The following is a 27,131-nucleotide window of genomic DNA, read 5'->3' on the forward strand; positions in this document are numbered from 1 at the left end:
AAGCACTGGGAGGCCGCTATAAGGTCTACCCCGGTGCCTTCTCCAGGCTGAACAACCCCAACCCTCTCAGCCTGTCCTCAGAGGGGAGTATTCTGGGCACTAGTGGAACACCAGAATTCAGACCTCTTACGTTAGCCTGCTTTGCAATTTCAGCAACATTGAAAGCAAGCAGTTGATGCTGCAGCATCAGCTCAGCCTAGAGACTTTCCCCACTTCGATGCTGCCACAGCAGTTTGGGTGACAGTCTAATCCTCTGAAGACTGAGACTATCTGTGTTATTTTGAAGGCATCTAATAAGGAACACGGCAACATATTTAATTTAGATCTAGTCTCGTGAATGCTGGTTATTTAGACTTGTCCACAGAAAACCTATTTTTCCACACTGAAGACTTGGGCCACTTTATAAATAACGAACCCGGTTTCTATATCCAGACACAAATTGCCAAGGTGAAGACCTGCTCCTTTGCAAAAATCCTTTGTAAGTCCCATGGGTCTCACAACAATGTCTTGGAGGACCGTCATTCAGCGATTCCTCACCTTTCAAAGTGTCATGGATTAGGGTTGGGCTGGCCACAAACGAATGGCAGATGCTCTTTATTACGTGACTGAGCACATTTTCAGAAACCTAACACATTAATTGTTCTCAACCACCATTCAGCTATCTCAGCATTTCAGTTTATTAGAAACCATTTTGTCATCGCTCTTTAATTTGGTCAGATTTCTAAAAGCCTTGGAATGTTACTGAGAGTACAGATAATAAAATGTTGTGGAACATGACTAATATGCAGCCTGATAACTTATTCTGTGACTTGCACTGGTCAAAGTAAACAAAGTTCAAACTAGTTTTTGAGTTCAGATCTACCTAAGTCATTGGAAAACTTTCAGTTGTTATGGAAATGGCTCCAGTTCCTGCTCCAGCTGTTCATGTGACAAAAATTACTGCTTTCAACTAGCTCTTTTTAGCATGTTATGTTAAGAAGCTGTTAAAAAGTACTCATTAGAGGGGAAAAACAAAAAAAGTACATCTAGTCCAAAGGGGGCCAGAATGTAGAAATCAAGGGCCAGCCCACAGGAGCATTGCTCTCTTGTACAAATAGTTGCAGGCTTCATGTGTGCAGTACCATATAAATGGATTTACAGGTCTGCCCCAGTAGTGGTCTATGTAATTGATACTAATCAGTGTTCAGCCTAGTCATAGTTTTGCTTTGCCTCATGAATTGGGAGCATGCTGAGTGTCTGTGATCACAGCTTTCCATCCTCCTGCGTCAGTTAGCATGAATCATTCACTTTCCTTGCTTGCCTTGCGCCCCATTCTTTGCTGCTTCTGGAGTCTCTAGGTCCTTCTCTGAGGCTAATGGCATCAGTAATGTCAACCCTGTTTTCTGAAGCTTGTATTTTTCTTTGTCTAACTCTGAAATAGCTGCATTTTTCTTTAAGACGGTGTTTCTTCATCTGCAACCCCTTTTTTGCTCCTCTGGAGTACATGCAGATTTCTTTTTGCACAGCAGCTGGCATGACAGGCACTGTAGTTACCAGTTTTAATGATCACTGACAGAATTTAGGTACCGTTTGAAATTAAAGATCATCATTAACAGCTTTCTAGCTTTCACCATGCTGTATTTGCAGCAATTGCAGTTGCTTCCCACTTTTCTGTCTTGGATCAGCTGAAGATCTTTTGACCAATGCTACTTGCTGCTTTATCACGTTGATAGCTCTTTGAAGCTTGTTGGGAACTCTGAGCAACCCTGCTCTGATCTAAACTGGTAGGAGGGGGCACAACTGTACCATCTGGCGTGCTACTCTTTTTGTCTCCCTCGTTTCTTCTGCCTGGCTCCTAATCTCTTTTGTCCCAGGAAAGCTTATAGTTGCCACAAAGGTGGAGCATACTGCCAAGGATATTTTATGGCTGACATTTTGGATAGCTAGGTGTACTTAACACACCTTTCATTTGCTTTCGCTATCTTTACGCATTTCTGCAATAAATCGATCAAAAATTACTGCCCGAAGCTGTGGGAACTATCTCAATTAATGTACAAAGAATACGTTTTTGTTTCCAGGCAGATCTTATCCGGGAACGGCTGGAAGGAAGCGCCGTGGCTGCGCGGGCGTGCTGCCTGCCGCCGGTGCTGCGGCAGGAGGCTGCCGGAGGCGGCGCTGCCCTTCCCGCCGCAGCCGGTCTGCGTTCCCGTGGCAGCCGGTCTGTTGGCCTTCCGCGCTGTTCTGGGCCCCTTCCGGAACACTTCGTCACACATTTAGAAAGAAGTGATGTGCTGCTGCTGTGGAGATTGAAGCTGGGACATGGCTGGGAGCAATGCCCCTCCCTGAAGGGGAACGGAGGACGTGGCCATTAGCCAGAGTTAGGCCTTGGGAGCAGCATCAGCGAGAGGTGTGTGAGGGAGAAGGGGGATGGTTTTAAGGGTACCTGTGCTGGAGTGTGGACAGAGCTGTGTGTTGCTGAGGACCAGCTGTGTGCATTTGGGGTGAGGATTTGTCTCAGAAGACTGCATGAGCGTAGTGTGAGAATAGGAAAATTGACAACCAAACTGCTGTGACTTTGCACATATTTTGGGCATTGGTTTCACCCTACATTAAACCATTATCCCGAGTGTGCTTTGTTCTTTGTTCTGCTTCAGTCCTTCCTAGGCTTTTCCATTTCCTCATTTACCTGCTGTATTTCCTCCTTCAGCTTTTCAGGTGCTGTTTTCTCTCTCTTTTTTATTTTTCTAATGACCATTATATTTCTTTTTTACAACCTAGAGTTCATCCACCTCTCCAGCCATATTTTTAAAAGGTGTTTACTTCTCCAACCTATGGGAGAATATTTATATTTCATATTTGTTCACTTCTCATTTTTCTGTGACTGTCCATTTAGTAATTCCATCCTTCCTCACAGGTCTCCTTTTCTTTCTCATCTCCCTCCTATTGCAGACAGCCCATCTTTTCCTCTCAGTTCCACTTTCAAGCCTCTTACCCTCTCTCCTCCTAGCTTCCATTCCCAAATTCTTCTGTTTCTTCCTTCTCCCACTTCAAACTCTCTCCCTTGCACCTTAGCAAATTCTTGGGAAGCCTTGAACGAGAAGTCTTTTCATACCTGTGTCATTTTGCAGGTAAAAGGGGCAAGAATTTTTCTCACCCTTATGGACCTGTCTTCTCCCCTTCTTGCTTCTGCAGCCAAACACAATACTATTCCCATTTTTAGGTTTCACATTCCAAGAACTGACCCACATTATATCCAGAAACTTTCCAAAAAACAATGGCCAGACTGTTGCAAGCTGTAGAGACGTCGGAACATCTGTTGGGCTCTACATCGGGACGTCTCTTGGGCTCTACGTCTGGTTTTAGCTCATTTGCGGCTATACGTCAGGACGTCTTCTGAGCTCTACAACGGGACGTGTGTTGGGCGCTACGTCGGAATGTATGTTGGTGTCTACGTCTGCCTTGAGGTTAATTTCGGCTCTACGTCGGGAGGTCTCTCGGGCTCTACGTTGGGACGTCTCTCGGGCTCTATGTCTGGCTGTAGCTCACTTTCGGCTCTGCGTCGGAACGCCTGTTGGGCTCTGCGTCGGGACGTCTGTTGAGCTCTAGGTCGGGACGTCTCTCGGGCTCTACGTCTGGCTTTAGCTCATTTGCGGATATACGTCAGGACGTCTTCTGAGCTCTACATCGGGACGTCTGTTGGTCTCTACGTCGGAACGTACGTTGGTTTCTACGTCTGGCTTGAGGTTAATTTCAGCTCTACATCGGAACGTCTCTCGGGCTATACGTCGGGACGTGTGTTGGGCTCTACGTCTGGCTGTAGCTCACTTTCTGCTCTACGTCGAAATATCTGTTGGTCTCTACGTCGGAAAGTCTGTTGGTCTCTACTTCGATATGTCTGGCTTGAGCTCGCTTTCGGCTCTACGTCGGGACTTCTGTTGGGCTCTACGTTGGGATGTCTGTTCGGCTCTAAATCAGGACGTCTTTAGAGCTCTAAGTCGGGACGTCTCTTGGGCTGTACGTCTAGCTTGAGTTCGCTTTTGGCTCTACGTCAGGACGTCTGTTGTGCCCTAGGTCGGGAGGTACATTGGTTTCTACGTCTGGCTTGAGGTTAATTTCGGCTCTACGTCGGGACGTGTGTTGGGCTTTACGTCTGGACGTGTGTTGGGCTCTAAGTCGGGACGTCTCTTGGGCTCTACGTCTGGCTTGAGCTCGCTTTCTGCTCTAAGTTGGGATGTCTGTTGGTCTCAACGTCGGGACGTCTGTTGGGCTCTACGTAGGGACGTGTCTTGGGCTCTAGTTTGGGAAGTGTGTTCTGAGCTCGCATTCGGATCTACGTCGGGACGTCTGTTGGCCTCTACGTCGGGATGTCTGTTGGGCTCTACGTCGGGACATCTGTAGGGCTCTAAGTCGGGACGTGTCTTGGGCTCTAGTTTGGGAAGTGTGTCTTGAGCTCGCTTTCGGATCTACGTCGGGACGACTGTTGGGCTCAACGTCGGGACATCTGTTGGGCTCTACGTCCGGGCAAATCTTGGGCTCTACGTCTGGCTGTAGCTCACTTTCGTCTCTACGTTGGAACGTCTGTTGGGCTCTACGTCGGGACGTATTTTGGGCTCTACAACGGGACATGTGTTGGGCTCTACGTCGGGACGTCTGTTGGACTCTACGTCGGGACGTATCTCGGGCTCTACATCAGGACGTCTTTTGGGCTCTATGTCTGGCTGTAGCTCACTTTCGGCTTTACGTCGGAACGTCTTTCGGGCTCTGCGTCGGGACGTCTGTTGAGCTCGACGTCCGGACGTCTCTTGGGCTCTACGTTTGGCTTTAGCTCATTTGCGGCTATACGTCAGGACGTCTTCTGAGCTCTACGTCGGGACGTCTGTTGGTCTATACGTCGGAACGTACGTTGGTTTCTACGTCTGGCTTGAGGTTAATTTCAGCTCTACGTCGGGACGTCTCTCGGGCTATACGTCGGGACGTGTGTTGGGTTCTACTTTAAGAAGTCTGGCTTGAGCTCGCTTTCGGCTCCACGTCGGGACGTCTGTTGGGCTCTACATCGGGACGTCTGCTGGTCTCTAAGTCAGGACGTGTTGTGGACTCTAGTTTGGGAAGTGTGTCTTTAGCTCGCTTTCGGATCTACATTCGGATGTCTCTTGGGCTCTACGTTTGGCTTTTGCTCACTTTTGGCTCTAAGTCGGGACGTCTCTTGGGCTCTACGTCTGGCTTTAGCTCATTTGTGGCTATACGTCCGGACGTCTTCTGAGCTCTACAACGGGACGTGTGTTGGGCGCTACGTCAGAATGTACGTTGTTGTCTACGTCTGGCTTGAGGTTAATTTCGGCTCTACGTCAGAACGTCTGTTGGGCTCTACGTTGGGACGTCTCTCGGGCTCTACGTCGGAACGTCTTTTGAGCTCTACGTCGGGACGTGTGTTGGGCGATATGTCGGCAATTACGTTGGTTTCTACGTCTGGCTTGAGGTTAATTTCAGCTCTACGTCGGAACGTCTCTCGGGCTATACGTCGGGACGTGTGTTGGGCTCTACGTCTGGCTGTAGCTCACTTTCTGCTCTACGTCGAAACATCTGTTACTCTCTACGTCGGGATGTCTGTTGGTCTCTACTTCAATATGTCTGGCTTGAGCTTGCTTCCGGCTCTATGTCGGAACGTCTGTTGGGCTCTACGTCGGGACGTCTGTTCGGCTCTAAGTCAGGACGTCTTTAGAGCTCTAAGTCGGGACGTCTCTTGGGCTGTACATCTGGTTTGAGCTTGCTTTCGGCTCTACGTCGGGACGTGTGTTGGGCTGTACATCGGGACATATGTTGGGCTCTACATTGGGACGTCTGTTGGGCTCTACATCGGGACGTCTGTTGGGCTCTAAGTCAGGACGTGTCTTGTGCTTCAGTTTGGGAAGTGTTTCTTGAGCTCGCTTTCGGATCTACGTTGGACGACTGTTGGGCTCTATGTCGGGACGTATGTTGGGCTCTACAACGAGACATGTGTTGGGCTCTACGTCGGGACGTCTGTTGGGCTCTACGTCCGGACGCCGCTTGGGCTCTACGTCTGGCTGTAGCTCACTTTCAGCTCCACGTCGGGATGTCTGTTGATCTCTATGTCGGAATGTACGTTGGTTTCTACGTCTGGCTTGAGGTTAATTTCAGCTCTACGTCGGACCGTCTGTTGGGCTCTACGTCGGGCCGTGTGTTGGGCTCTACATCGGGACTTCTGTTGGGCTCTACGTCGGGACTTCTCTTGGGCTCTACGTCTGGCTTGAGCTTGCTTTCTGCTCTACGTTGGGATGTCTGTTGGTCTCAATGTCAGGACGTCTGTTGGGCTCTACGTAGGGACGTGTCTTGGGCTCTAGTTTAGGAAGTGTGTCTGGAGCTCGCTTTTGGATCTACGTCGCGATGACTGTTGGGCTCTACGTCGGGACTTCTCTTGGGCTCTACGTTTGACTTTTGCTCACTTTCGGCTCTACGTCGGAACATGTGTTGGGATTTACCTCGGGACTTGTGTTGAGCTCTACTTCGGGACATCTGTTGGGCTCTAATTTTGTTGTTAGCTAACTTTCATCTCTACATCTGAACATCTGTTGGGTACTACGTCCGGACGTCTGTGAGCTCTATGTCGGGATTTCTGCCTTGAGCTCGCTTTTGGCTCTACGTCGGGACGTCTGTTGGGCTCTACGTCGGGACGTCTGTTGGGTTAACGTCGGGACGTGTGTTCGGCTCTACGTCGGGACGTGTATTGGGCTCTACGTCGGGATGTCTGTTGGGCTCTACATCGGGATTTAGCTTACTTTCAACTCTACGTCAGAACGTCTGTTAGGCTCTACTTTGGGACATCTCTTGAGCTCTACGTCAGGACGTCTGTTGGGCTCTACGTCGGGATGTCTAGCTTGAGCTCGCTTTCGGATCTACGTCGGGACGACTGTTGGGCTCTAAGTCGGGACGTATGTTGGGCTCTACAACGGGACATGTGTTGGGCTATACGTTGGGACGTCTGTTGGTCTCTACTTCGATATGTCTGGCTTGAGCTCGCTTTCGGCTCTACGTTGGGACATCTGTTGGGCTCTATGTCGGGACGTCTGTTGGGCTCTACGTCGGGACGTCTGTTGGGCTCTACCTCAGGATTTAGCTTACTTTCAGCTCTACGTCAGAACATCTCTTGGGCTCTACGTTGGGACGTCTGTTGGGCTCTACGTTGGGACGGCTGTTGAGCTCTACTTCGGGATTTCTGGCTTGAGCTCACTTTTGGCTCTATGTCGGGACGTCTGTTGGGCTTTATGTTTGGACATCTGTTGATCTCTATGTCGGGACGTGTGTTGGGCTCTACGTCTGTAGTTAGCTAACTTTCAGCTCTACATCAGAACATCTGTTGGACACTACGTCCGGACGTCTGTTGAGCTCTATGTCGGGACGTCTGGCTTGAGCTTGCTTTCGGCGCTACTTCGGGACATCTGTTGGGCTTTAACTCCGGACATCTGTTGTGCTCTACGTCGGGACGTCTGTTGGGCTCTAATTTTGTTGTTAGCTCACATTCAGCTCTACGTCGGAACGTCTGTTGGGCTCTACATCGGGACGTCTGTTGGGCTCTACGTCGGGACATGTGTTGGGCTCTACATCGGGAGGTCTGTTGGGCTCTACATCAGGATTTAGCTTACTTTCAGCTCTACGTCGGAATGTCTGTTGGGCTCTACATTCGGACGGCTGTTGGGCTCTACGTTGGGACGGCTGTTGAGCTCTACATCGGGATTTCTGTCTTGAGCTCTCTTTTGGCTCTACGTTGGGACGTCTGTTGGGCTTTATGTCGGGACATCTGTTGATCTCTACGTCGGGACGTGTGTTGGGCTCTACGTCTGTAGTTAGCTAAATTTCAGCTCTACGTAGGAACATCTGTTGGGATTTACCTCGGGACTTGTGTTGGGCTCTACGTCGGGACATCTATTGGGCTCTAATTTTGTTGTTAGCTAACTTTCATCTCTACATCTGAACATCTGTTGGGCACTACGTCCGGACGTCTGTGAGCTCTATGTCAGGATTTCTGGCTTGAGCTCGCTTTCGGCTCTACGTCGGGACGTCTGTTGGGCTCTACGTCGGGACGTCTGTTGTGCTCTACGTCGGGACGTCTGTTGGGCTCTACGTCAGGACGTGTGTTCGGCTCTACGTCGGGATGTCTGTTGGGCTCTACATCGGGATTTAGCTTACTTTCAACTCTACGTCAGAACGTCTGTTGGGCTCTACGTTGGGACATCTGTTGAGCTCTAGGTCGGGACGTCTGTTGGGCTCTACGTCAGGATGTCTGGCTTTAGCTCACTTTCGGATGTACGTCGGAACGACTGTTGGGCTCTAAGTCGGGACGTGTCTTGGGCTCCAGTTTGGGAAGTGTGTCTTGAGCTCGCTTTCGGATCTACGTCGGAACGTCTGTTGGGCTCTACGTTGGGACGGCTGTTGAGCTCTACATCGGGATTTCTGGCTTGAGCTCTCTTTTGGCTCTACGTTGGGATGTCTGTTGGGCTTTATGTCGGGACATCTGTTGATCTCTACGTCGGGACGTGTGTTGGGTTCTACGTCTGTAGTTAGCTAAATTTCAGCTCTACGTCGGAACATCTGTTGGGATTTACCTCGGGACTTGTGTTGGGCTCTACGTCGGGACATCTGTTGGGCTCTAATTTTGTTGTTAGCTAACTTTCATCTCTACATTGAACATCTGTTGGGCACTACGTCCGGACGTCTGTGAGCTCTATGTCAGGATTTCTGGCTTGGCCTCGCTTTCGGCTCTACGTCGGGACGTCTGTTGGGCTCTACGTCGGGACGTCTGTTGGGCTCTAAGTCGGGATGTGTGTTCGGCTCTACGTCAGGACGTGTGTTCGGCTCTACGTCGGGATGTCTGTTGGGCTCTACATCAGGATTTAGCTTACTTTCAACTCTACATCGGAACGTCTGTTGGGCTCTACGTTGGGACATCTGTTGAGCTCTACGTCGGGAAGTCTGTTGGGCTCTACGTCAGGATGTCTGGCTTTAGCTCACTTTCGGATCTACGTCGGAACGACTGTTGGGCTCTACGTCGGGACGTCTGTTGGGCTCTACATCAGGATTTAGCTTACTTTCAGCTCTACATTGGGACGTCTGTTGGGCTCTACGTTGGAACGTCTGTTGAGCTCTACGTCGGGATTTCTGCCTTGAGCTCGCTTTCGGCTCTACGTCGGGACATCTGTTGGGCTCTACGTCGGGACGTCTGTTCGGGTCTACGTCGGGACGTGTGTTCGGCTCTACGTCGGAACGTCTGTTGGACTCTACGTCGGGACGTCTGTTGGACTCTACGTCAGGATGTCTGTTGGGCTCTACATCAATATTTAGCTTACTTTCAGCTCTACGTTGGAACGTCTGTTGGGCTCTACGTTGGGACATCTGTTGGGCTCTAATTTTGTTGTTAGCTAACTTTCGTCTCTACATCTGAACATCTGTTGGGCACTACGTCCGGACGTCTGCTGAGCTCTATGTCGGGATTTCTGGCTTGAGCTCACTTTCGGCTCTACGTCGGGACTTCTGTTGGGCTCTACGTTGGGACGTCTGTTGAGCTCTACGTCATGACGTCTGTTGGGATCTACGTCGGGATGTCTGGCTTGAGCTCGCTTTCGGCTCTACTTCGGAACATCTGTTGTGCTTTACTTCGGGACATCTGTTCGGCTCTATGTCGGCACGTCTGTTGGGCTCTACGTCTGTTGTTAGCACACATTCACCTCTACATCGGAACGTAGGTTGGGCTCTACATCGGGATGTCTGTTGGGCTCTACGTCGGGACGTGTGTTCGGCTCTACGTCGGGACGTGTGTTGCGCTCTACATCAGAATTTAGCTTACTTTCAGCTCTACGTTGGGACGTCTGTTGGCCTCTACGTCGGGACGTGTGTTGGGCTCTACGTTGGGACGTCTGTTGAGTTCTACGTCGGGATGTCCGGCGTGAGCTCGCTTTTGGCTCTACGTCGCGACGTCTGTTGGGCTTTATGTCAGGACATTTGTTGATCTCTACGTCGGGACGTGTGTTGGGCTCTACGTAGGGACGTGTGTTGGGCTCTACATCTGTAGTTTCCTAACTTTCAGCTCTACGTCGGGACGTCTGTTGGGCTCTACGTCGGGATGTGTGTTCGGCTCTACGTCGGGACGTGTGTTGGTCTCTACGTCGGGATGTCTCTTGGGCTCTACATCAATATTTAGCTTACTTTCAGCTCTACGTCGGAACGTCTGTTGGGCTCTACGTTGGGACGGCTGTTGGGCTCTACGTTGGGACGGCTGTTGAGCTCTACATCGGGATTTCTGTCTTGAGCTCTCTTTTGGCTCTACGTTGGGACGTCTGTTGGGCTTTATGTCGGGACATCTGTTGATCTCTACCTCGGGACGTGTGTTGGGCTCTACGTCTGTAGTTAGCTAAATTTCAGCTCTACGTCGGAACATCTGTTGGGATTTACCTCGGGACTTGTGTTGGGCTCTACTTCGGGACATCTGTTAGGCTCCAATTTTGTTGTTAGCTAACTTTCATCTCTACATCTGAACATCTGTTGGGCACTACGTCCGGACGTGTGTTGCGCTCTATGTCATCATTTCTGGCTTAAGCTCTCTTTCGGCTCTACGTCAGGACGTTTGTTGGGCTCTACGTAGGGACGTGTGTTGGGCTCTGCGTCGGGACGTCTGTTCAGCTCTACGTCGGGACGTGTCTTGGGCTCTAGGTCGGGATGTCTGTTGGGCTCTACATCAGGATGCAGCTTACTTTCAGCTCTACGTCGGGAAGTCTGTTGGGCTCTACGTGGGGATGTCTGGCGTGAGCTCGCTTTTGGCTCTACGTCGGTACGTCTGTTGGACTTTATGTCGGGACATCTTTTGATCTCTACGTTGGGACGTGTGTTGGGCTCCATGTCTGTAGTTAGCTAACTTTCAGCTCTGCATCGGAACATCTGTTTGGCTCTACGTCGGGACGTCTCTTGGGCTCTACTTTGGGACGTCTGTTGGGCTCTACGTCGAGATGTCTGTTGCGCTCTACATCTGGATTTAGCTTACTTTCAGCTCTATGTCGGAACGTCTGTTGGGCTCTACGTCGGGACGTGTGTTGGGCTCTACGTCGGGATGTCTGTTGGGCTCTACATCAGGATTTAGCTTACTTTCAGCTCTATGTCGGAACGTCTGTTGGGCTCTACGTCGGGACGTGTGTTGGGCTCTACGTCAGGACATGTGTTCGGCTCTACGTCGGCACGTGTGTTGCGCTTTACATCAGGCTTTAGCTTACTATCAGCTCTACGTTGGGACGTCTGTTGGGCTCTACGTTGGAACGTCTGTTGAGCTCTACGTTGGGATTTCTGCCTTGAGCTCGCTTTCGGCTCTACGTCGGGACGTCTGTTGGGCTCTACGTCGGGACGTCTGTTCGGGTCTACGTCGGGACGTGTGTTCGGCTCTACGTCGGGACGTGTGTTGGGCTCTACGTCGGGACGTCTGTTGGGCTCTACGTCGTGCTGTCTGGCTTGAGCTCGCTTTTGGCTCTACGTCTGGACATCTGTTGGGCTTTATGTCGGGACATCTGTTGATCTCTACGTCGGACGTGTGTTGGGCTCTACGGCTGCAGTTGGCTAATTTTCACCTCTACGTCGAAACATCTGTTGGTATTTACCTCGGGACTTGTTTAGGGCTCTACGTCGGGACGTCTGTTGGGCTCTAATTTTGTTGTTAGCTTTCTTTCATCTCTACATCTGAACATCTGTTGGGCACTTCATCCGTACGTCTGTTGAGCTCTATGTCGGGACGTCTGGCTCGAGCTCGCTTTCGGCTCTACGTAGGGACGTCTGTTGGGCTCTATGTCGGGACGTGTGTTGGGCTCTACGTTGGGATGTCTGTTGAGCTCTACGTGGGATTTCTGGCTTGATCTCGCTTTTGGCTCTACGTCGGGAAGTCTGTTGGGCTCTATGTCGGGACGTCTCTTGGGCTCCACATCGGAACATCTCTTCGGCTGTACGTCGGGACGTCTGTTGGGCTCTACGTCCGGATGCCTGTTGGGCTCTCCATCAGGATTTAGCTAACTTTTAGATCTACGTCGGAACTTCTGTTGAGCTCTACGTCGGGACGTGAGTTGGGCTCTACATCGGGACGTCTGTTGAGCTCAATGTCGGGATTTCTGGCTTGAGCTCGCTTTTGGCTCTACGTCGGGAAGTCTGTTGAGCTCTATGTTGGGACGTCTGGATTGAGCTCGCTTTCGGCTCTACTTCGGGAGGTCTGTTGGGCTTCAACCCGGGACATCTGTTGTGCTCTACGTCGGGACGTCTGTTGGGCTCTACGTTGGGATGTCTGTTGAGATCTACGTGGGATTTCTGTCTTGATCTCGCTTTTGGCTCTACGTCGGGAAGTCTGTTGGGCTCTATGTCAGGACGTCTCTTGGGCTCTACATCGGAACATGTGTTGGACTGTACGTCGGGATGCCTGTTGGGCTCTACATCAGGATTTAGCTTACTTTCAGCTCTATGTCGAAACGTCTGTTCGGCTCTACATTGGGACATCTGTTGATCTCTACGTCGGGACGTCTGTTGGGCTCTAAGTCGGAACGTCTTTTGGGCTCTACGTCAGGACGTGAGTTGGGCTCTACGTTGGGATGTCTGTTGGGCTCTACAGCTGGATTTAGCTTACTTTCAGCTCTACATCGAAACGTCTGTTGTACTCTACGATGGTACATCTGTTGAGCTCTACGTCGGGATTACTAGCTTTACCTCGCTTTTGGGTCTACGTCGGGACGTCTGTTGGGCTTTATCTTGGGTCATCTGTTGTGCTCTACTTTGGGACGTCTGTTGGGCTTTATGTCGGGACATCTGTTGATCTCTACGTCGGGACGTGTGTTGGGCTCTAAGTCAGTAGTTAGCTAACTTTCAGCTCTACATCTGAACATCTGTTGGGCTGTACTTCGGGACGTGTGTAGGGCTCTACGTCGGGCTGTCTGGCTTGAGCTCGCTTTTGGCTCTACGTCTGGACATCTGTTGGGCTTTATGTCGGGACATCTGTTGATCTCTACGTCGGACGTGTGTTGGGCTCTAAGGCTGCAGTGGGCTAATTTTCAGCTCTACGTCGAAACATCTGTTGGGATTTACCTCGGGACTTGTTTAGGGCTGTACGTCGGGACGTCTGTTGGGCTCTAATTTTGTTGTTAGCTTTCTTTCAGCTCTACATCTGAACATCTGTTGGGCACTACATCCAGACGTCTGTTGAGCTCTATGTCGGGACGTCTGGCTTGAGCTCGCTTTCGGCTCTACTTCGGGACGTCTGTTGGGTCTACGTCGGGACGTGTGTTGGGCTCTATGTCGGGATGTCTATTGGGCTCTACATCAGGATTTAGCTTACTTTCAGCTCTACGTCGGAACATCTGTTGGGCTCTACGTTGGGATGTCTGTTGAGCTCTTCGTGGGATTTCTGGCTTGATGTCGCTTTTGGCTCTATGTCGGGAAGTCTGTTGAGCTCTTTGTCGGGACGTCTCTTGGGCTCTACATCGGAACATCTGTTGTGCTGTACGTCGGGACGTCTGTTGGGCTCTACTCCGCGATGCCTGTTGGGCTCTAGTTTTGTTGTTAACTAACTTTCATCTCTACGTCTGAACATCCGTTGGGCACTACGTCCGGACGTCTGTTGAATTCTATGTCGGGACGTCTGGCTTGAGTTCGCTTTCGGCTCTACTTCGGGAGGTCTGTTAGGCTTTAACTCGGGACATCTGTTGGTCTCTACGTCGGACGTGTGTTGGGCTCTACGGCTGCAGTTGGCTAACTTTCAGCTCTACGTCGAAACATCTGTTGGGATTTACCTCGGGACTTGTTTAGGGCTGTACGTCGGGACGTCTGTTGGGCTCTAATTTTGTTGTTAACTACGTTTCATCTCTACGTCTGAACATCTGTTGGGCACTACGTCCGGACGTCTGTTGAATTCTATGTCGGGACGTCTGGCTTGACCTCGCTTTCGGCTCTACTTCGGGAGGTCTGTTAGGCTTTAACTCGGGACATCTGTTGTGCTCTACTTCAGGACGTCTTTGGGCTCTACGTCGGGATGTCTGGGTTGAGCTCGCTTTTGGCTCTACGTCCGTGTCTTGGTTTGAAAAAGACAGGTGTCTGTGGAGGAAGGCAGGAGCCTCCCTTGAAATGGAGAGTGCAACCCCCTTCCCTCCAAACTATTATAATTTTGAAACTAACGGGCCTTCAGGCAAAGATATGGGGAATAGGAATAACAGTTCTTTACTAATATATATATAACACAAGGCAGGGAAAAAAACAAACAACCCACTGGTTTATACTGACAGAGTCAGGAATACAACCTGACACCCTGTTAGGGTGGCAGTAGCAGTCCGATAAGATGCTGGCTGCAGTCCTCCTGAAGCGATGGGTGTAGTTCTGTGGAAGCAGCAATCAGGTAAAAGAGTCTGGTCTTCCTCCGAAGGTCCAGTGGTCGGCAGGTAGCTCTCGTCCTCTGGAACTCCAGTGGGGGGAAAGCTCCTCTGGGAATCCAGTGGAAGAAAGGCTGCTAGGGTGTTCAAAAATCTCCGTTTTTATTTGGCATGGACTGCTTGGCTCCTTCCCCCCCCCCCCTCCCCGGGCGGAGCATCTCACAATGGGATGGGGAGTCGTGAGGCAGTTCCTTGATGGGCCATGAACAGGAGATAGCCCAGGAGCGAGTTACCGATGGGTCAGGCGATAAGGCATTGTTGTGCCCAGTAACAGGAGATAGTCCAGAGGGGGGGAGGCAGGGAGCACCGCCCCACCTGGTCTCAACAGCTCCTGAAGATGGTAATAGAATATATTTTTTTTCTTTTGGCACATTTTACACTGTAACCCAGGACATAATCCACCCCTTATTCTATTACCATCTACACCGTACCCAACCCAATGCCCCCTTACAGATACATATATACATATATACACAATGAAACCTTACACAGAGTTCTCACTTAAAATTAGGTCTCCTTGTGGTACACAACGGGTTTCCCCATTTTTCTGCATTACCCACCAAGTGTAACCAGGTCCTTGAGCAAAAACAACCCCACGGAGGGGTGTGCCTTTGCCTGATGTGGGATTAATCCAAACAGTCTTTCCTAACATACCTCTCGTGTGTACCACAGGGACTTTATCTCCGTCCACTGTGTGCAAGGGTCCAGACTGGGCAGGACCAGCTCGATTGATGGACCCTCGGGTATTGACCATCCAGGTGGCCTTTGCTAAGTTCAGTTCCCAATTTTTGAAAGTCCCTCCTCCAAGTGCTTTTAGGGTAGTCTTAAGTAGCCCATTGCACCGTTCAACTTTCCCGGCAGCTGGTGCATGATAAGGGATATGATATATCCATTCGAGTCCATGTTCTCTGGCCCAAGTGCTTATGAGGCTATTCTTGAAATGTGTCCCGTTGTCTGACTCGATTCTCTCAGGGGTGCCATGTCTCCAAAGAACTTGCTTTTCCAGGCCCAAGATGGTGTTCCGGGCGGTAGCATGAGGCACAGGGTAGGTCTCCAGCCACCCAGTGGTTGCTTCCACCATGGTCAGCACGTAGCGCTTGCCTTGACGGGTTTGGGGAAGAGTGATGTAGTCAATTTGCCAGGCTTCCCCATACCTGTACTTCGACCATCGTCCGCCGTACCACAGAGGCTTCACCCGCTTGGCCTGCTTGATCGCAGCACAGGTCTCACAGTCTTGGATAACCTGGGAGATACTGTTCATGGTTAGATCCACCCCTCGGTCCCGTGCCCATTTATAAGTGGCCTCTCTGCCTTGATGGCCTGAGGCATCATGGGCCCATCGAGCTAAGAACAACTCTCCTTTATGTTGCCAATCCAAGTCTATCTGGGACACCTCTATTTTTGCAGCCTGATCTACCTGTTCATTGTTACGATGTTCTTCGTTAGCCCGACTCCTGGGGACATGAGCATCTACATGACGGACCCTCACAGGTAGCTTCTTTACCCGAGTGGCAATATCTTTCCACTCATCAGCAGCCCAAATTGGTTTTCCCCTACGCTGCCAGTTGGCCTTTTTCCACCTTTCCAGCCAGCCCCACAGAGCATTGGCTACCATCCACGAATCAGTATAAAGGTAGAGCTTTGGCCACTTCTCTCTTTCAGCAATGTCCAGGGCTAGTTGAACGGCTTTGAGTTCAGCAAGTTGACTTGATCCACCTTCTCCTTCAGTAGCTTGTGCGACCTGTCGTGTGGGGCTCCATACGGCTGCTTTCCACTTCCGGTTCATCCCTACGATGCGACAGGAACCGTCAGTGAAAAGAGCATATCGTGTTTCCTCTGCTGGTAGTTGGTTGTACGGTGGAGCTTCTTCAGCCCGCGTCACTTGTTCCTGCTCCTCTTCGTCAGTGAGGCCAAAGTCTTCACCTTCCGGCCAGTTCGTAATGATCTCCAAAATCCCAGGGCGATTTGGCTTTCCAATACGGGCGCGTTGTGTGATGAGGGCAATCCATTTGCTCCATGTGGCGTCAGTGGCGTGGTGGGTGGAGGGAACCTTTCCTTTAAACATCCACCCCAGCACCGGTAGTCGGGGTGCCAGGAGGAGTTGTGCTTCGGTGCCAATCACTTCCGAGGCAGCTTGGACTCCTTCATAGGCTGCTAGGATTTCCTTCTCTGTGGGAGTGTAGTTGGCCTCAGACCCTCTATAACTTCGACTCCAGAATCCCAGTGGTCGGCCACGAGTCTCTCCAGGCACCTTCTGCCAAAGGCTCCAGGACAAACCATTGTTCCCGGCCGCAGAGTAGAGCACGTTCCTCACCTCTGGTCCCGTCCTGACTGGGCCAAGGGCTAGCGCATGAGCGATCTCCCGCTTGATTTGGGCAAAAGCTTGTTGCTGTTCAGGGCCCCAGTGGAAATCGTTCTTCTTGCGGGTAACCAGGTACAGAGGGCTCACAATCTGGCTGTACTCAGGAATGTGCAGTCTCCAAAAACCTATGGCGCCTAGGAAAGCCTGTGTTTCCTTCTTGCTGGTTGGTGGAGACATCGCAGTGATCTTATTGATGACCTCGGTGGGGATCTGACGCCGTCCGTCTTGCCACTTTACCCCCAGGAACTGGATCTCTCGGGCAGGTCCCTTGACTTTGCTCTTCTTGATGGCAAAACCAGCTTCCAGGAGAATCTGGATGATCTTCTCTCCTTTCCCAAATACTTCCTTTGCTGTGTTCCCCCCCACACAATGATGTCATCGATGTACTGCAGATGTTCCGGAGCTTCACCCTTTTCCAGTGCAGCCTGGATCAGTCCATGGCAGATGGTGGGACTGTGCTTCCACCCCTGGGGCAGTCGGTTCCAGGTGTACTGTACGCCCCTCCAGGTGAAGGCAAACTGAGGCCTACATTCTGCTGCCAGAGGAATGGAGAAAAAAGCATTGGCAATGTCAATAGTGGCATACCACTTTGCTGCCTTGGACTCCAGCTCGTACTGGAGTTCCAGCATGTCCGGCACGGCAGCGCTCAACGGTGGAGTCACTTCATTCAAGCCACGATAGTCCACAGTCAATCTCCATTCTCCGTCAGACTTGCGCACAGGCCAAATGGGGCTGTTGAAGGGTGAGTGGGTCTTGCTGACCACCCCTTGACTCTCCAGCTCGCGGATCATTTTGTGGATGGGGATCACGGCATCTCGATTCGTCCGATACTGCCGGCGGTGCACTGTCGAGGTGGCAATCGGCACTTGTTGCTCTTCCACCTTCAAGAGTCCTACTGCAGATGGGTTTTCTGATAGTCCGGGCAAGGTGTTCAATTGCCTAATGCTCTCTGCCTCCACAGCAGCTATCCCAAATGCCCACCTGAGACCTTTTGGGTCCTTGTAATAGCCGTTCCGGAGGAAGTCTATGCCCAGAATGCACGGGGCCTCTGGGCCAGTCACAATCGGATGTTTCTGCCACTCCTTCCCAGTAAGGCTCACCTCGGCTTCCAACAGAGTCAATTGCTGCGATCCCCCCGTTACCCCGGCAATGGAAACAGGTTCTGCCCCCACATGTCCCGATGGCATTAGGGTACACTGCGCACCAGTATCAACTAACGCTTTGTATTTTTGTGGCTCTGACGTGCCAGGCCATCGGATCCACACCGTCCAAAATATCCGGTTTTCCCGTGCCTCTCCCTGGCTAGAGGCAGGGCCCCTCTAGCACTGGTTACCATTTCCTTCCTGGACATACATACTAGAGGTTCCTTCAAGGGGATCTGTCAGATCATCCTCCCTTCTGTAATATCTGGCAGCTCGGTCCTGGGAGGTTGAGGCTACCTTCACTTTAGTGTTACTCCCCCGGTTAGTGTTTCCCTCCTTGAGTTGACGCACCCGTGCTGCCAGGACAGAAGTGGGTTTCCCAGCCCACCTTCCCATGTCTTCCCCATGGTCGCGCAGGAAGTACCATAGCTCAGCTCGTGGGGTGTACCCTCTCCCTCTAGCTGGGGGACGTTGGGCTCCGACTTTGGGGCCTGTGACTTGTACCGGTGCCAAATGGGAACTGCTCCTCCTCACCTCCTCCTTTATTTCCCTCATCTCCTCTTGTAGGCTCTTAATCACAGCAGAAACGTTAGCCTGCATTGGGCCATTGATCATGCTTTCAAAATTTCTAAGCTTGCTCGTGACAGAACCCACTGTCTCTCGGTCGTTATCTGCATTAATCATTGCAATGAAGGTGGAGTATTCAGATGGCCCTAGATTTGCCAGATTCCACAACATTTGCCCTGTGCACTTGACTTTGTCAGGGTCGTTACCATGCTGTCCATCCCTCCCAAGGAGTACCTCCAATACTGCCACTTCTCTCAGCTGCTGGATCCCTTCCTCAAGGGTCTTCCAGCGCATTCTATGATGGTGCTCCTGCATTCTCTCTCTGTGGACAAACCTCTCTCTCACACTCATTAAAAGCCGCTCCCAGAGGGAAAGGGTCCCCGGCTCCCTTACAAATACCAGATTGACACCTGAGTCCTGAGTCAAGGGTCCCAAATTCCTTGCCTCACTGCCATCCAGTTGCACACCCGTACCCATAAGATCCCAGACCCGAAGTAACCAGGTTGTAAAAGCCTCACGCCCCCGCCGTACGATGTCTTTGTGCAGATTACGGAGACTGTCATACGTCAGGGACTCGGTGAGTATCTCAACCACTGGCTCGCCTGCAGGTTCTGAGGGCCCTCCTTTCTTAACTGAGTGGTCTGATTTCATCTTAGATTTCCTCGTTTCCACAGGGGCGACTGCTGCTGGCTCTGACTGCCCTTGCGTTTCAGCTGCAACCTGGACGGTTGTAACGTCTGTGGGTTCTACTGCTGCACCATTAGACTCTCCCTCTTCAAGGCAGGAGGAGGGATTCCCAGCAGCTGAGAGAATGCACTCCTTCAGCATCTGGCCCATCTCACGTATCTCCTTCACCCAATCCGAGTGGTTCATTTCTGATGTGAGCTGTGAGGCAGGGTCAGATTCTGGAGCAGCATTCCTAGTCAGGGTAGTTAGCCAAGCCAATCTCCCCTGATCTCTGAATACTGAATAAAACAGGATTATCAGCAACACCGGCCACTGTATGATATCATTAGCACTTAGGAAAGCTCTGAATCCTTCGAAAACTGGTGGAGTAGACCCAAAGAGCTGGGTTAGGGGTTGGGAGAAAGCTTCTCCCGGTATCATTTCCTCACAGTAGGTACCATTATTAAAGTAACCCCAAAAGCATACATTTAGTGTTTGATAGCTCCGAATCCATGTGCCCGCCTTCCAGAGGAAGTTAATAAGCCATGAATTCCTCACCTTATTAATCCATAAAACAAACTGGATAACAGTCACGGTAGCCTTAGTTATAGGACCCATGTTTAGATAAGGGCCTGCAAATGGGAGAAATACAGCCACCACCACATGCCACACGAACCGGGATAAGCTAGCCCACATGATGCCACTTAACAAGGAATCTATATCCAATGCACAAAAACCGTTATTCCTTTATCTCTCGATGCCCTCGAGCCCCACGTTGGGCGCCAAAATCTGTCTTGGTTTGAAAAAGACAGGTGACTGTGGAGGAAGGCAGGAGCCTCCCTTGAAATGGAGAGTGCAACCCCCTTCCCTCCAAACTATTATAATTTTGAAACTAACGGGCCTTCAGGCAAAGATATGGGGAATAGGAATAACAGTTCTTTACTAATATATATATAACACAAGGCAGGGAAAAAAACAAACAACCCACTGGTTTATACTGACAGAGTCAGGAATACAACCTGACACCCTGTTAGGGTGGCAGTAGCAGTCCGATAAGATGCTGGCTGCAGTCCTCCTGAAGCGATGGGTGTAGTTCTGTGGAAGCAGCAATCAGGTAAAAGAGTCTGGTCTTCCTCCGAAGGTCCAGTGGTCGGCAGGTAGCTCTCGTCCTCTGGAACTCCAGTGGGAGGAAAAGCTCCTCTGGGAATCCAGTGGAAGAAAGGCTGCTAGGGTGTTCAAAAATCTCCGTTTTTATTTGGCATGGACTGCTTGGCTCCTTCCCCCCCCCCTCCCCGGGCGGAGCATCTCACAATGGGATGGGGAGTCGTGAGGCAGTTCCTTGATGGGCCATGAACAGGAGATAGCCCAGGAGCGAGTTACCGATGGGTCAGGCGATAAGGCATTGTTGTGCCCAGTAACAGGAGATAGTCCAGAGGGGGGGAGGCAGGGAGCACCGCCCCACCTGGTCTCAACAGCTCCTGAAGATGGTAATAGAATATATTTTTTTTCTTTTGGCACATTTTACACTGTAACCCAGGACATAATCCACCCCTTATTCTATTACCATCTACACCGTACCCAACCCAATGCCCCCTTACAGATACATATATACACAATGAAACCTTACACAGAGTTCTCACTTAAAATTAGGTCTCCTTGTGGTACACAACGGGTTTCCCCATTTTTCTGCATTACCCACCAAGTGTAACCAGGTCCTTGAGCAAAAACAACCCCACGGAGGGGTGTGCCTTTGCCTGATGTGGGATTAATCCAAACAGTCTTTCCTAACATACCTCTCGTGTGTACCACAGGGACTTTATCTCCGTCCACTGTGTGCAAGGGTCCAGACTGGGCAGGACCAGCTCGATTGATGGACCCTCGGGTATTGACCATCCAGGTGGCCTTTGCTAAGTTCAGTTCCCAATTTTTGAAAGTCCCTCCTCCAAGTGCTTTTAGGGTAGTCTTAAGTAGCCCATTGCACCGTTCAACTTTCCCGGCAGCTGGTGCATGATAAGGGATATGATATATCCATTCGATTCCATGTTCTCTGGCCCAAGTGCTTATGAGGCTATTCTTGAAATGTGTCCCGTTGTCTGACTCGATTCTCTCAGGGGTGCCATGTCTCCAAAGAACTTGCTTTTCCAGGCCCAAGATGGTGTTCCGGGCGGTAGCATGAGGCACAGGGTAGGTCTCCAGCCACCCAGTGGTTGCTTCCACCATGGTCAGCACGTAGCGCTTGCCTTGACGGGTTTGGGGAAGAGTGATGTAGTCAATTTGCCAGGCTTCCCCATACCTGTACTTCGACCATCGTCCGCCGTACCACAGAGGCTTCACCCGCTTGGCCTGCTTGATCGCAGCACAGGTCTCACAGTCTTGGATAACCTGGGAGATACTGTTCATGGTTAGATCCACCCCTCGGTCCCGTGCCCATTTATAAGTGGCCTCTCTGCCTTGATGGCCTGAGGCATCATGGGCCCATCGAGCTAAGAACAACTCTCCTTTATGTTGCCAATCCAAGTCTATCTGGGACACCTCTATTTTTGCAGCCTGATCTACCTGTTCATTGTTACGATGTTCTTCGTTAGCCCGACTCCTGGGGACATGAGCATCTACATGACGGACCCTCACAGGTAGCTTCTTTACCCGAGTGGCAATATCTTTCCACTCATCAGCAGCCCAAATTGGTTTTCCCCTACGCTGCCAGTTGGCCTTTTTCCACCTTTCCAGCCAGCCCCACAGAGCATTGGCTACCATCCACGAATCAGTATAAAGGTAGAGCTTTGGCCACTTCTCTCTTTCAGCAATGTCCAGGGCTAGTTGAACGGCTTTGAGTTCAGCAAGTTGACTTGATCCACCTTCTCCTTCAGTAGCTTGTGCGACCTGTCGTGTGGGGCTCCATACGGCTGCTTTCCACTTCCGGTTCATCCCTACGATGCGACAGGAACCGTCAGTGAAAAGAGCATATCGTGTTTCCTCTGCTGGTAGTTGGTTGTACGGTGGAGCTTCTTCAGCCCGCGTCACTTGTTCCTGCTCCTCTTCGTCAGTGAGGCCAAAGTCTTCACCTTCCGGCCAGTTCGTAATGATCTCCAAAATCCCAGGGCGATTTGGCTTTCCAATACGGGCGCGTTGTGTGATGAGGGCAATCCATTTGCTCCATGTGGCGTCAGTGGCGTGGTGGGTGGAGGGAACCTTTCCTTTAAACATCCACCCCAGCACCGGTAGTCGGGGTGCCAGGAGGAGTTGTGCTTCGGTGCCAATCACTTCCGAGGCAGCTTGGACTCCTTCATAGGCTGCTAGGATTTCCTTCTCTGTGGGAGTGTAGTTGGCCTCAGACCCTCTATAACTTCGACTCCAGAATCCCAGTGGTCGGCCACGAGTCTCTCCAGGCACCTTCTGCCAAAGGCTCCAGGACAAACCATTGTTCCCGGCCGCAGAGTAGAGCACGTTCCTCACCTCTGGTCCCGTCCTGACTGGGCCAAGGGCTAGCGCATGAGCGATCTCCCGCTTGATTTGGGCAAAAGCTTGTTGCTGTTCAGGGCCCCAGTGGAAATCGTTCTTCTTGCGGGTAACCAGGTACAGAGGGCTCACAATCTGGCTGTACTCAGGAATGTGCAGTCTCCAAAAACCTATGGCGCCTAGGAAAGCCTGTGTTTCCTTCTTGCTGGTTGGTGGAGACATCGCAGTGATCTTATTGATGACCTCGGTGGGGATCTGACGCCGTCCGTCTTGCCACTTTACCCCCAGGAACTGGATCTCTCGGGCAGGTCCCTTGACTTTGCTCTTCTTGATGGCAAAACCAGCTTCCAGGAGAATCTGGATGATCTTCTCTCCTTTCCCAAATACTTCCTTTGCTGTGTTCCCCCCCCCACAATGATGTCATCGATGTACTGCAGATGTTCCGGAGCTTCACCCTTTTCCAGTGCAGCCTGGATCAGTCCATGGCAGATGGTGGGACTGTGCTTCCACCCCTGGGGCAGTCGGTTCCAGGTGTACTGTACACCCCTCCAGGTGAAGGCAAACTGAGGCCTACATTCTGCTGCCAGAGGAATGGAGAAAAAAGCATTGGCAATGTCAATAGTGGCATACCACTTTGCTGCCTTGGACTCCAGCTCGTACTGGAGTTCCAGCATGTCCGGCACGGCAGCGCTCAACGGTGGAGTCACTTCATTCAAGCCACGATAGTCCACAGTCAATCTCCATTCTCCGTCAGACTTGCGCACAGGCCAAATGGGGCTGTTGAAGGGTGAGTGGGTCTTGCTGACCACCCCTTGACTCTCCAGCTCGCGGATCATTTTGTGGATGGGGATCACGGCATCTCGATTCGTCCGATACTGCCGGCGGTGCACTGTCGAGGTGGCAATTGGCACTTGTTGCTCTTCCACCTTCAAGAGTCCTACTGCAGATGGGTTTTCTGATAGTCCGGGCAAGGTGTTCAATTGCCTAATGCTCTCTGCCTCCACAGCAGCTATCCCAAATGCCCACCTGAGACCTTTTGGGTCCTTGTAATAGCCGTTCCGGAGGAAGTCTATGCCCAGAATGCACGGGGCCTCTGGGCCAGTCACAATCGGATGTTTCTGCCACTCCTTCCCAGTAAGGCTCACCTCGGCTTCCAACAGAGTCAATTGCTGCGATTCCCCCCGTTACCCCGGCAATGGAAACAGGTTCTGCCCCCACATGTCCCGATGGCATTAGGGTACACTGCGCACCAGTATCAACTAACGCTTTGTATTTTTGTGGCTCTGACGTGCCAGGCCATCGGATCCACACCGTCCAAAATATCCGGTTTTCCCGTGCCTCTCCCTGGCTAGAGGCAGGGCCCCTCTAGCACTGGTTACCATTTCCTTCCTGGACATACATACTAGAGGTTCCTTCAAGGGGATCTGTCAGATCATCCTCCCTTCTGTAATATCTGGCAGCTCGGTCCTGGGAGGTTGAGGCTACCTTCACTTTAGTGTTACTCCCCCGGTTAGTGTTTCCCTCCTTGAGTTGACGCACCCGTGCTGCCAGGACAGAAGTGGGTTTCCCAGCCCACCTTCCCATGTCTTCCCCATGGTCGCGCAGGAAGTACCATAGCTCAGCTCGTGGGGTGTACCCTCTCCCTCTAGCTGGGGGACGTTGGGCTCCGACTTTGGGGCCTGTGACTTGTACCGGTGCCAAATGGGAACTGCTCCTCCTCACCTCCTCCTTTATTTCCCTCATCTCCTCTTGTAGGCTCTTAATCACAGCAGAAACGTTAGCCTGCATTGGGCCATTGATCATGCTTTCAAAATTTCTAAGCTTGCTCGTGACAGAACCCACTGTCTCTCGGTCGTTATCTGCATTAATCATTGCAATGAAGGTGGAGTATTCAGATGGCCCTAGATTTGCCAGATTCCACAACATTTGCCCTGTGCACTTGACTTTGTCAGGGTCGTTACCATGCTGTCCATCCCTCCCAAGGAGTACCTCCAATACTGCCACTTCTCTCAGCTGCTGGATCCCTTCCTCAAGGGTCTTCCAGCGCATTCTATGATGGTGCTCCTGCATTCTCTCTCTGTGGACAAACCTCTCTCTCACACTCATTAAAAGCCGCTCCCAGAGGGAAAGGGTCCCCGGCTCCCTTACAAATACCAGATTGACACCTGAGTCCTGAGTCAAGGGTCCCAAATTCCTTGCCTCACTGCCATCCAGTTGCACACCCGTACCCATAAGATCCCAGACCCGAAGTAACCAGGTTGTAAAAGCCTCACGCCCCCGCCGTACGATGTCTTTGTGCAGATTACGGAGACTGTCATACGTCAGGGACTCGGTGAGTATCTCAACCACTGGCTCGCCTGCAGGTTCTGAGGGCCCTCCTTTCTTAACTGAGTGGTCTGATTTCATCTTAGATTTCCTCGTTTCCACAGGGGCGACTGCTGCTGGCTCTGACTGCCCTTGCGTTTCAGCTGGAACCTGGACGGTTGTAACGTCTGTGGGTTCTACTGCTGCACCATTAGACTCTCCCTCTTCAAGGCAGGAGGAGGGATTCCCAGCAGCTGAGAGAATGCACTCCTTCAGCATCTGGCCCATCTCACGTATCTCCTTCACCCAATCCGAGTGGTTCATTTCTGATGTGAGCTGTGAGGCAGGGTCAGATTCTGGAGCAGCATTCCTAGTCAGGGTAGTTAGCCAAGCCAATCTCCCCTGATCTCTGAATACTGAATAAAACAGGATTATCAGCAACACCGGCCACTGTATGATATCATTAGCACTTAGGAAAGCTCTGAATCCTTCGAAAACTGGTGGAGTAGACCCAAAGAGCTGGGTTAGGGGTTGGGAGAAAGCTTCTCCCGGTATCATTTCCTCACAGTAGGTACCATTATTAAAGTAACCCCAAAAGCATACATTTAGTGTTTGATAGCTCCGAATCCATGTGCCCGCCTTCCAGAGGAAGTTAATAAGCCATGAATTCCTCACCTTATTAATCCATAAAACAAACTGGATAACAGTCACGGTAGCCTTAGTTATAGGACCCATGTTTAGATAAGGGCCTGCAAATGGGAGAAATACAGCCACCACCACATGCCACACGAACCGGGATAAGCTAGCCCACATGATGCCACTTAACAAGGAATCTATATCCAATGCACAAAAACCGTTATTCCTTTATCTCTCGATGCCCTCGAGCCCCACGTTGGGCGCCAAAATCTGTCTTGGTTTGAAAAAGACAGGTGACTGTGGAGGAAGGCAGGAGCCTCCCTTGAAATGGAGAGTGCAACCCCCTTCCCTCCAAACTATTATAATTTTGAAACTAACGGGCCTTCAGGCAAAGATATGGGGAATAGGAATAACAGTTCTTTACTAATATATATATAACACAAGGCAGGGAAAAAAACAAACAACCCACTGGTTTATACTGACAGAGTCAGGAATACAACCTGACACCCTGTTAGGGTGGCAGTAGCAGTCCGATAAGATGCTGGCTGCAGTCCTCCTGAAGCGATGGGTGTAGTTCTGTGGAAGCAGCAATCAGGTAAAAGAGTCTGGTCTTCCTCCGAAGGTCCAGTGGTCGGCAGGTAGCTCTCGTCCTCTGGAACTCCAGTGGGGGGAAAAGCTCCTCTGGGAATCCAGTGGAAGAAAGGCTGCTAGGGTGTTCAAAAATCTCCGTTTTTATTTGGCATGGACTGCTTGGCTCCTTCCCCCCCCCCTCCCCGGGCGGAGCATCTCACAATGGGATGGGGAGTCGTGAGGCAGTTCCTTGATGGGCCATGAACAGGAGATAGCCCAGGAGCGAGTTACCGATGGGTCAGGCGATAAGGCATTGTTGTGCCCAGTAACAGGAGATAGTCCAGAGGGGGGGAGGCAGGGAGCACCGCCCCACCTGGTCTCAACAGCTCCTGAAGATGGTAATAGAATATATTTTTTTTTCTTTTGGCACATTTTACACTGTAACCCAGGACATAATCCACCCCTTATTCTATTACCATCTACACCGTACCCAACCCAATGCCCCCTTACAGATACATATATACACAATGAAACCTTACACAGAGTTCTCACTTAAAATTAGGTCTCCTTGTGGTACACAACGGGTTTCCCCATTTTTCTGCATTACCCACCAAGTGTAACCAGGTCCTTGAGCAAAAACAACCCCACGGAGGGGTGTGCCTTTGCCTGATGTGGGATTAATCCAAACAGTCTTTCCTAACATACCTCTCGTGTGTACCACAGGGACTTTATCTCCGTCCACTGTGTGCAAGGGTCCAGACTGGGCAGGACCAGCTCGATTGATGGACCCTCGGGTATTGACCATCCAGGTGGCCTTTGCTAAGTTCAGTTCCCAATTTTTGAAAGTCCCTCCTCCAAGTGCTTTTAGGGTAGTCTTAAGTAGCCCATTGCACCGTTCAACTTTCCCGGCAGCTGGTGCATGATAAGGGATATGATATATCCATTCGATTCCATGTTCTCTGGCCCAAGTGCTTATGAGGCTATTCTTGAAATGTGTCC

Source organism: Leptosomus discolor, chromosome 16 (assembly GCF_034619465.1).
Source record: "Leptosomus discolor isolate bLepDis1 chromosome 16, bLepDis1.hap2, whole genome shotgun sequence".
Lineage (NCBI taxonomy): Eukaryota > Metazoa > Chordata > Aves > Leptosomiformes > Leptosomidae > Leptosomus > Leptosomus discolor.